Genomic DNA, 10,981 nt, shown 5'->3' with positions numbered 1-10,981 from the left:
TTCATTCCAGAGTTAAAAGATATGGAGACATACATCTGTGACACACTGGCTATCTCAGGGCTAAGCTGCAGCATTTTTTTTCTATAATATACAGAGGCGAGTTACTCTGGTATTTGCCTACCAGGATTTTACATGCTCAAACATATATCAATATTCCCACATGCCAGCCTGATGAATAAGATATATCATCAGAACGTAAATGGAGGCATTTTTTTTTCAGATGGCTGAAACATCATTCTCAGAACACAAAAGTTTTAGTATTCTGACAGATCCCACTGTGCCATTCAATAAAAAGGCAAGAAACTAAACAAAAGGCAAAAACTGAAATGAAAATCATAACCAGATAGTTTAAAAGTCAGGAAGAAAAATCACTCCGGGCACTGTATCAATAAGATTTCTTGATAAGTAACTGTATTTACATTAATGTCCTATTTGAGAAACTTAGGAGACAAGACTTACATTTCTCTGGGAGCTCCATCTCTCTGAGCATTTCCCCTTCATCTGCTGACTTCTCATCTCTTGCCTTTTCTGACTTTCTCTGCACTTATCCCAGAAACTCAGTTAATAAATTAAATCTCACATGCCCCATAAGAAACCAACTGTTGTTACTAAATTGAGTGGGAATATAAGGTCATGCCATAGGTGACTAAGTACACCCTAGATTTCCCTACGAGCCATGATCTAAATATGATGCCACAGCATCATCTCGACCTTATACTGAGTGAGGGGCTTTATTTCAGACCACATCCCCGACCCAGAGATAACCTACTATGGACACCTGCAGCTTGAAACCCCCAGCTCTCCGCCGAGTTAAAATTGTTTGTGTTTGATTACGTCAAACACGTTCGTGTTTAACGTGTCACTGGAAAGCCTTTATTGTAGTATTTGGTGCTTCTGTGTTTCAGTTAGAAATACATAGGAAATTAACATTAAAGACTTCTTCCTTTGTAAATCAGCGTGGTTGTAAATTAGCGATGCTGCTGCTGCTGCTTTGGGGCAGGACCTGGCATTTCTCTTCTCCCTGTACCTGCCACGCAGGGCGGCGGGGGACCCCAGCAGCAGAGCCAGGCCTCGGGGAACGGCTCTGCAGGAGTCACAAAAAGGGCAAGCGGCGATTAAGAAAACCGCTAAACGCAACACCCGAGCAACGTCAGGCGAGGCCGATGGCGGCCTCGTCCACCGAACTGCCCCGGAGAGCCGGGGGAGGAAGACCCTAGACCACCACCCCCCTCGGAGGGGTCACATTCACCGCCAGGCCGTCTTCCCTCAGGGGGGGACACCGGGCCGGGCCTCACTGAAGGACGGCACCTGCCGCCCGCCCGCCCGCGCCCCGCTCCCCTCGGGGCCGGCTCCGCTCCCGCCGCCCGAGCCCGGCCCCTGGCGAGCGCTCCGGGTAGGGGCTGGGCAGGGGCCGGGCCCCGCGGCCCCTCGCCGGGGCGGCGGCGGCGGCGACGGCGGCGGCGGCGGCACCAGGGGCTGGAGCCGGGCAGAGCGCCGTGGCTCCGCGGCTCCCCCCGCCAGCTGCGCCCGTCCGTCAGGGCGCCGGGGGGCGGGGCTGGGGGACGCTGCCCCTTTAAGGCAGCGAAGCCCCGCGCACATTCCAGTCGCCTTCCCCCCGCCCGGCGCGTCATCGTTCCGGGAAGCGGATGGCGTCATCCCGTCCTCCCGCGGCGGTTGCCGGCGGAGGGGCGGGGACTTGAAACAAAGGAATAAAAATAGAAGGTGAGGGTGGGGAGTACGGTGGCCGGCGGGCGTGGCCGCGGCCGCGTCAGCGGTGACGGCCTCGCTGGGCTCCGACCCGAGCACCGCTCCCCCCGCCTAGCCCCGCCCCGCGCCGGCAGTGCGCGTGCGCAGCCCCTCGGGTTATTTATAGGCGCTCCCGGTTTTGGGGGCAGGTGACGTAATGTGGGGGCCGTCGCCGCGTCGTGGGGACTGTGCGTGCCGCGTCACATCACGTGCGTGTCGGTGTTTACAGCAGCCGCCGGTGGTTGCCTGGCGACCGGGCCGGGCTTGCTGAGGCGGCGGGCGGGGCCGGGCCCGGGCTCCCGCCGTGGCGGAGGAGGCTTCGCCCTCCCCGGCCGGGGCTCTCCTCGTCCCCCGGCCGCAGGGCTCGGGCCGGGCCGGTAGGCAGAGGTGAGGAGCCCGCGCCCCTGGGAGGAGCCCGGGAGGGAGCGGGGCCCTTCACCGCCCCGGCTGAGGGGAGGGCGGGCGGGCAGAGAGCCCGCGCCCCGTGCGGCCCTGCCAGCCCCGCGGGGCGGGGAGCCGCGGCTGGGGCGCTGGTTGCTGCGGGTAGTCATGCCTCTGAGTCATGGGGGTCAAGAGCTCCGGCTGAATTTATAGCTCTTGAAACAGAGAGAGGCTTCTTTGTGCGATGCCATCGGTTTTCCTTTATTTGGCATCAGCAAGGGAGCCGGCGATGTTGCTTAACCTCTCTTCGCTGGGTACTGCGTGAAAGAATAACTCTCTCTCTCACTAAGAGCAAGCGCCAACAGAAAACCGTGCTGCTCCTGTCCCAGCGCTGTGCTCTCCCAGTAAAGAAAAGCAACGTGTTATCTGGGGGGATAGTTTCTACACCCACTGGAACATGACATTCCCCACAATTAATTATTACATAAATATCACCTCGGGGATGCCATTTACGTTACAGTCTTTCTCTTAACTACAGTAATGACAGCAGTAGCTTTTATCTAGAATCTTACAAGGATGCTGTTTCATTTCTCTTCCAGTTGCCAAGTCCATCTCTGTCAAGAACAGCCTGAGGGTGTTCTGTAGCCTTTGTGGCCGTGTACTCTTTCTGTGAAAGACCAGTCTAGGAGTGTCTACATGCAGGAGCTGGCCTTGGCTCTTTTGCCTTTTTTCTAAGAATCAGATCATCCTACATTTAAAAAAAAAGTGTTACAATGATTGTATGTTTGAAAGGATATTGGGCCGTGTGTGTAAGCTTCTAATAGTAGTATTTGGTAGACTTGGTATTGTAACTCTTTGTATTTCAAGATCGGATATTATAAAGGTGCTGCGTCCTTTTGATTTCTTCTGCATGTGTTTTTTTTGAGAAACTGCATGTAGAAGTCAGTAACTGTATGTTTGTCTCCCAAAGCTGTTGCTTTCTGTAGACAGACCAGGCAGCAAATAGATCTTTAGCTTGGGATGGCATCTTCTTAGACTGTTTGAACTGAAGGAAAATGTGGTGGGCCATGTGAAGCGAGGAACTTGAAGTATATCAGCAAATAGCTTCTGGTCCGCTAGTGACTGTGAGCAGGTAAAAGACCTAGAAAAATTCACTAAGAGTTATGCAATAAGCACCAAATAAAGGTCTCTATAAAAGAGCTGTAAAGTAGGTTAAAATTTGCCTGAAGGCAAAGTGAGCGTGCCAACTTCCGTCCCCATATGGCTGATGTGTCCGCATCAGCATGCACAAGCTCTTAAACTCATCTTTTTTTGTATTTGAAAAATAAAGGTGTTGAACTAAATCTAGACTAATCTAAGCTAACCTGAACTAATCTAGACTATCCTGAACTAAATCTAAAATAAGAATATTTTCATTCTACAGTTTAACTAAGTAGTTTATTTGAGATTATTTCCAAGTGTTTTTGGATAGGCTTAGCCAAAGTCTTGACTGGAAAATTGGAGAAAGTAGAGATTCAGCCCTTCATGTGTGGCAGTGCACTGGAAAAGGTAGTTGAATAGTCTTTGGCAATCCTTCTTTGTCAGTCTTCCATTGTGATAAAGCGGCTTATGTTTGCAGAGGTTGCATATCCAATTTGAAGGGCTTTGTGGTGCAGTGTAATGACAGCGTGGTGGAGTGCAAATTTAAGCTAAATACGGCTGTCGCAGAGCATTCCAAGGGAAGGTGGTATGGTTAGTAAAGAGTGGCTGTATCTTTTATCAGATTGAATCATATAGAAGAAGAGAGGAGAGAAGTGGACAAGCTTTCAGGAATACAAGCCTTTCTCCTTCAGCTGCTTTAAAAAAAGTTCTGGAAACCTGTATCAAAAAATTTGTGCTGTTCTTAAAATCAGGGCGATAAAGCTGTTCCCTATCAAAAACCTGCATTATTTCATTAGCTTCTAGAAATTTAATAGCTGTTACTTTTCCATTAAGCTGTTTCTGGTTACATGCTACTATGAACACACCTGTCAAACAGAATGGTGTTTGGACCAATATACATTATTGTATATTAATTGCTCTAAGTACAACTCTAAGTACAACAATTAATTGCTCTAAGTACAACAAAACAGCCCCAGGATATATTGTCAGTTCTGGAGATAACACTGCATCTCCTCTGAAGGGGGGATTTACAATGCCTACCTCACCATTATAAGGATGACTGTATGCCGACAAGGAAACAGTCTTTTGAATGAGCTACCAGAATACCATTTAAAAGCTTACTGGAACTCTAGAAGAAAATCTGTACTGATTGTACATCTATGCCTGTGATATACTATCCTATACTAGAACCTCTCTGGAAAATAGTTAAATAATCCTCTTATCCTGGAAAAAGTCCTATGCTTTGAAATGAAGCTTTCCCGGAATTTTCCATTTGCCCTTTGTAACTTTCAGGTGGTGCCCTATCAGAAACCTTCCTGGAAGTCTGTGAGTACCGAGCACAATCGGACTGTGTGTGAGTCTGGCATAATAAATGCCCTCTACAGCAGAACTACCATGATCTATGGATCCTACTCATTCCCATCCCAGAATGTGACCTACTTGCTCAATGTCCTTACGGAAGTTACTGAGATGAACCCAAGCAGCTACCAGGCATTAGAGCTGCTCTCACAAGCTGAAGGCCAGCAATGGCCAGTCAGCAGCTGGAGAATATTTTCACAAAGCAATCCAAGTGGACAGATAGAGTGCCTCCAAAACATAAGCCCAGAGCTTAACTTTTTTAACTCGGGTGGGCACTTAAAAACTGATTTCAACAGAAACATGAATTTGGTACTTAATTTTGGCATTATTCTTCCTGTCAGCCCTTTGCTTTCCCACAGGCAATAATTAACAGTTGTTCTTTAAGTTCTGTGATGATTAAGACCCCTCCTTACTTTTAAGTGCTAATTACCCTTTTCTCTAAAAACATACAGCTTTTTAACATAATCAAGGTGTTTTATTTCTTATGAGACTTATGAAGGTCCACACACTTTTAACAACTTAAGTCTATTGATCTGATTAAAAAAAAAAAAGATACATTTTTCTATTGCCTTCTATGTCCTTGCCTTTTATGTCTGGAATCCATTTTCAGGGCAGACTGGAAGGAGTTTCTAGTGGAAGTTAAGAAAGAGATATGTATTCTCTGACTCAACAGGGCTCTTTGTTTTCAAGCAATAGAAATAAAGAGTATCTCTTTTGAGTTTCCTTTAATTATAAGCCTGAGGGTAGAGGGAAAGGAGGAGTGATTTTTCTTTCTCAATATGATGTTTGTGATTTAGTTCTGCCTGGAGGAGTTGCTGTTTTGTTGCTAAATTATAATTGTACCTTTCCTGGGGCTATAGAGGAGATTTGGCTATGTTACTTCTGATTTGGCTATGTTACTTCTGATTTTTGGTTGTCTTCCTCTTTCTGTGGGAGCTCTCCAGAAAGGTAAATGGGAGTTATATCTGTGACCTAAACATCTCCTTCACAATCGTAAGGATTTCTTTTTGGTATGAACCAGAGCTGAATGTCAAGTCAGTTCTTGCAGTCTGGCTTTTTCATTCTAGAGAAAACGTGATACATTTGAAATGTATTTGAAATATCATTTTCTCATTAGATCGTTAGGTTATGCAAGGTGGAGGATGGCAGTTACCCTTAAAGCTATTTACTACACTGTGGTTGTGAATCTAATGAGGGAAGATGGGATTCAAGAAGGGACATGATAAAAGTTTTTGTAGAAGTGGGTATAGTCTGGATGATGAAGGTATATGAGAAAATTAATGTTTAAAAAAAAAGTTTACAAATCCCTCTGTGTACAGTTCTGCTATTGCTTATGAACAGCCCTTGATGAAGTGTATGCACTAAGTCAGTATCCTGTATTATTCTTCATGGGAGTTTTCTGTTTTTCTAGCAGCACCAAAGTCAAGAATTCATGGCTTTTTGAGGAATGAAATTATTTTATTTTATTCCTTAGGTGATAACTTCCTTTCTCCGAGCAAGTGCAAGCAGAATTATCAGTGATCCTGGGCATTTTTCTTTTCAGGTAGAAAAGAGTAGTTAAGATGTGAGCAAGAAACTTAGGAAATGTGCAGTCTACCACAGGGTGTTTTAGGTAAGTCGTTCAATGCTTTCTGACAAATAGAGATAATATGTTTTGTATCTCATGGCAATGTGGTGAGCATGCATTAAGACTGTTTATCATGTGTATACCTAAGATAAGTAGAAATTGCACACTAAAGGCCATACCTGTTTCTTTTGACCTTTTTCTGTTTTCTGCAGAACAGATACTGCAGCATCTGTATGAACTGCAACAATACTGGTATTCATTAAATCTGCTGTAGTCTAATAGTCTCACAAATCAATGTATTCCATTTGTGACATTACTGAAAATTTGAATAACTGATAAAAAAAAGTCCCTTTTTTATTTCTGTCTGCAAATCCTGGTAAGATTTCACAGCATTCAGCTCTAAGAAATTTTGTGATAGTTACCTGCGAATTAATTATAAACTTTAATTCATATCGTAAGGCTATCATAGCGTTTCATTTAACATTAAACTATTTCATAAATCTGTTCATTTCTAATTGACATTTTGTCAGCTAGTCCATTCACAGGGTCAGTGCAGGATTGTTACCTGGTGGTGTTCATGACACAATGAATTACAGGATTTATGAACTTTTTGTTGTTGCTACCACTGTTTACCAACAGCATAACTTGAAAGTTTACATTAAATGTGACTCACGAAGTTCAGATACAGATTAAGCCCTGTTGCTGCATTCTCCATTCTAATCCTTCCTGCCCTTGCCTCCCTCCCCATCCCCAAATCTAAGTTTCCAAGACTGTAAAGTCAAAATACTTCACATAAATCTTCTTGATGCAGCTCAGGCTCTTTGAAACTTTTGTTCTGTTCTGTTTGTTTCTTCCAAAACTTCCTGTCGCTTCCTCTGTATCCACTGGGTCTTTTTTTGTTTGCTCTGGCATGATATTTGCCTTTATCTAGGACTGCCAGTGGTCTGGAACTCTGGTTTTCAACTGTTATTAAAAAAAAAGTGGATAACTTTATTAATTAAGTTCACAAAGAAACAACTGTAGTGTACTGTAAATCACAATGGGAAATACATTTTGCAAAACAGAAACAGTTGTGTAAAGAAGTTTAAAACAAGTTAAAAAAACATTGTTTTCCCCAAGGGCTCCTGTTTTTACAACTGTTTAGATTCATACATTCTTTAGAACTTGTCTTTTGCTTTGGAATGCCTTACTAAATGTGAGAAGTTGAAAATGGACTCAGTAGATCATGACTGCCATTTTGAAACTTCCATAAACAGGGCACTGTGTACTGTGGAACATTTATCTTAAGTGAGCACAACGCTTAGAAGAAATCCTTAATCTATTACTCATTCAGTTGAATGCCCAGCAGAAGCAAAACCATGCATGAACACATGTGTCAAGGCAATATATTTAAACATTATCAGCAGAAATGCACCATACAGCTTACACTGGAGGGGAGGGAGAATTGTTGCTTTGTGAGAATTTAATCTTTCATTTCTTTGACTTTTCTGCATGTTTAAATCTCAAAATATTTTTTTATTGAATGATTCTGAGATGGTATCTTCTTTCTACCCTACATTTAAAAGTAATGCAAGTAAGATAAAGCTGTTTTCCAAGTGGGGTGTGATCCTATCCCCGTTGAGCTCAGTGACCGTTCTCACTAACTGAAGTGATGCAGGACTGGATGTGTAGGTTCTTGGATGTGGGAGAGTGTACTCATTCTTGGTTTCCTTTCTTCATATGGATTGATGTGTGACCAAAAGCCACAGGTTTGGCTGCTAAAACACACAAACTACACAAGTTAAAAATGAAGATCGTTTTAAAATTTGTTTGATTCCCTTTCAGTAACTACTTTTAAGACCATTTCAATGTACTGATTTTGTTTGTAGTTTGCTACTTTTCCCCCTAGTACCAGTATGTAAATTTTATTTCTGGTCATTGGTTTGTGTTTGAACTTCGATAACTTTTTATATCTATGTTGTTGTAAACAGGGTCTTCTAAGGCTTTCTAATTAGCTTTTGGCTAATTTTGCATACTTTCTGGAACTGAGAGATTTCCCACAAAAGCTTGGTTCCTCCTTCCTCCCAGTAAGGTCACTAACTTACTTTTGAAAATGCATTTCAGTGATAAAACATGCCTGATTGTAAGTTGATTTTTTTTTTTTAGCTTTTTAATTTGATTTATGTTATAAATAGTGAAATGTTTTTAAGGATTGAGTTGCATACTACTTGAATGTTATTCAAGACTCTACTGAAAACTTACTTTTATTTCATTTTCACATAATCTATGATTGTTTTATTCACATTTTAGAAAAATGAATTGCAATAATTCATCATGGTAGCTTATGTCCTAAAAGCCCTCTGTATTCCGGAAAAATAATGATTTTTAATCTTTGTGCTATACTAAACATAGTTTAAACACTTAAAAATAAGTCTGGTTTTGCTTTAACTTCTGTCATTTGGATCGCTTTTAATAACTCTGATTACAGTGTAGTGTCCTGCCCGCCTCCTGGGCAGTTATGCCATCTTTAGTGCAATCTTTGTAAGGGCTTGAAAATGCAGATAAAGAAATCCAGGTTTTATTCTTTTGCTACTTCATAACCGCTGTAGAGTTTTGTTGTTTCATGATTGCTGTTCTGCTTAAATGCTAAGTTATTTAGCACTGAAAAGAAAGTCTTCAGCTTTTGAAAATAAGAGTGCATCTGTAATAAAGGTTATTATGATTCATTTTTATGCTTGTTGTCAGTTCTTTGAAAAATATAATTACAAATCTAAAAAGGCATATGCTTGTTTATTTAATGATCCCTTAGAATATGTTCCTCTGTCACTGAGATCAGTGATAATGGGATGAGGTAAGAATTGATTATTAAAGGTAAGATTTTTAGGTTCCTTGAGAGTTTTATCACTAGTGGATAATATTCTGCACCCAATAAAGTAGAAATTATCACTTGTTTCAGAAGGAATTAGGGTGAGGCTGAATTTGCTGAAAAGGTCTGTTTTCACTCAGACTTGGAATATGAGGATTATCTGTTGACATATGTATTTAAACCAAACTGGTGTGAATACAAACCAGATGTTTCTTGGAAACATTTTTTTTGTAGTACATGTGAACCATAAAACAAGGTGACACATTTTTTTAATCAGTATTTCTGATTTTGCATTGAGGAAATGTGTATTCTAAGGTATGGTATTCTAGATGTTACTTTGCAGATTCTTGTCCAGTTACAAATAGCAATCTTGTACAATATTAAGTGCTGCGATGAAAATCTAGATACAAAATAGAATCACCATCTGTATAAAAGAAAATAAATCATGTTGACGTAAAACAAATGAGTACTCTTCTAAAATAATTTTCAGCAGTCATTTTAAAGACTAGGTTAAATCTTGATTTCCATATCTGTTATCACTGAGCACGTGAGAGGCTATCAGCAAGTAGCTGAAGATGTCTAACGAAGAATCTGGTACTGAAAAACACTTCAGTATTGTTTGACTGTATTTACCACACCTAGATTCATTGATTCGGGGGTAACTTACTGTTATAAAACTTCTACTGTGCTGTTCATTCTCTTCCTGTAAACTCTCCAAGAGTGAAAGTGGAGATAATGTATGTCCCCAATCTTCTCCCCTCATGAATGTGCGTCGCGAGGCCAAGGAAGAGGTGGGACAGTGCTGTTTTGAAGCTAATCCCCTCCATGCAAGAGTGCGTTAGCTGCACCCATAGACATAGATCTGGAAGAGGATCATCTTGGTATCGGAATGCGTTAGTGCTGTAGGTGTTGATTTATATTATTTCTAGTAACAGGAGTAAGGGAAGTTACTTGGAGTTGTTTTAATTTTTTTTTCCCCCCTCCACTTAATGTTTCTCAAAGATGAGCTTGACAGTTGCTGGTTTATTATAGTGCTCTAGCATTTATAACAAACATTTTATTGTAGTGATACTCTTATTAAAAATAAGACCTACAATTTGGACAATTAATTACTATAAACTGTCCCTTTAATGTGTTGTAGTGTTAACTCTTGATTCATTCAATCACAGGAGTTTTGCTGTTAATATGATTGGGAAGATGACTCTCTCATGGTCTTTGCCTGGTTTTGCTAAATACTTAGATCCATAAAAGAGCATTTATTTCTCACAGAATTGGATTATAAGTTTATAACAGAATACAGTAAATGAAAGGAGAGCAATCACACAGAGGAAGAAATATTTTCTACCCTTTCTTCACAGTTTCCTTTTGTTTTCATTGTATGATACAATATGTAGAGAACATGCTGAAAGCCACTTGTGTCGTTTTTTGGGTATCTTTGGATACCTTTTCTCCAAAGCTTAATGGTTTACAAAGAAGTCTGATAACATCTGATACTGGAGATGACCTGAGGTTTTGCGAGTTACACTGACAATTGTGTTAGTGAAGTATGGCATAACATTCAAATATGACAGTATGTTCTTCCTGCTTGTATCTGCTTTCTGAGAACTTCCATTTTAGGATGTTGAATATTAGTTCACTTTCTGATAATACAGGGTATGACTTGTGCGTAATGTTTCACTGTGTACAGATGGGTGCAGATTGGAACCAACTTTACAGAGATCAGATGGGTCCTTTTCTGAAATACACTATGGATGTCTATACCATCTAGCTGTGCACATGCAGAGATACCCAAGTTCTGAACAAGCTTGTGGTAGCCATATGTCACGGCATAGTGTCTAGTTTGGGTCTTTGGTGTGGCACAGTGCTGTTGTGATTAGTTGAGTTCATGTTGGAACTATGAGACAATTTACAAGCTCATATTGCATATTATAAACTTTAACATT

General features: G+C 41.5%; 1 protein-coding gene across 7 annotated transcripts in view; it reads left to right on the top strand.

Annotated features, from left to right (window-relative positions):
• The first annotated feature begins 1,636 nt into the window (after positions 1 to 1,636).
• PACC1 (proton activated chloride channel 1) overlaps positions 1,637 to 10,981 on the top strand; it is a 99,418-nt gene continuing 90,073 nt past the window's right edge. For 6 of the 7 annotated variants that reach the window (XM_075147024.1, XM_075147023.1, XM_075147022.1 and 3 more), the window contains exons 1-2: positions 1,962 to 2,133; positions 6,170 to 6,238. The gene's annotated coding sequence lies outside the window, so the exon portion shown is untranslated. Of the gene's footprint in view, positions 1,896 to 1,961; positions 2,134 to 6,169; positions 6,239 to 10,981 lie in introns of those variants that run through there. The other variant, XM_075147026.1, reaches the window with a different exon arrangement.

The sequence above is a fragment of the Calonectris borealis genome, chromosome 3 (assembly GCF_964195595.1).
Source record: "Calonectris borealis chromosome 3, bCalBor7.hap1.2, whole genome shotgun sequence".
In the NCBI taxonomy this organism is placed as follows: domain Eukaryota; kingdom Metazoa; phylum Chordata; class Aves; order Procellariiformes; family Procellariidae; genus Calonectris; species Calonectris borealis.
Note: the sequence above shows the minus strand (reverse complement) of the source record. Positions and strands in the feature narration are given on the sequence as shown.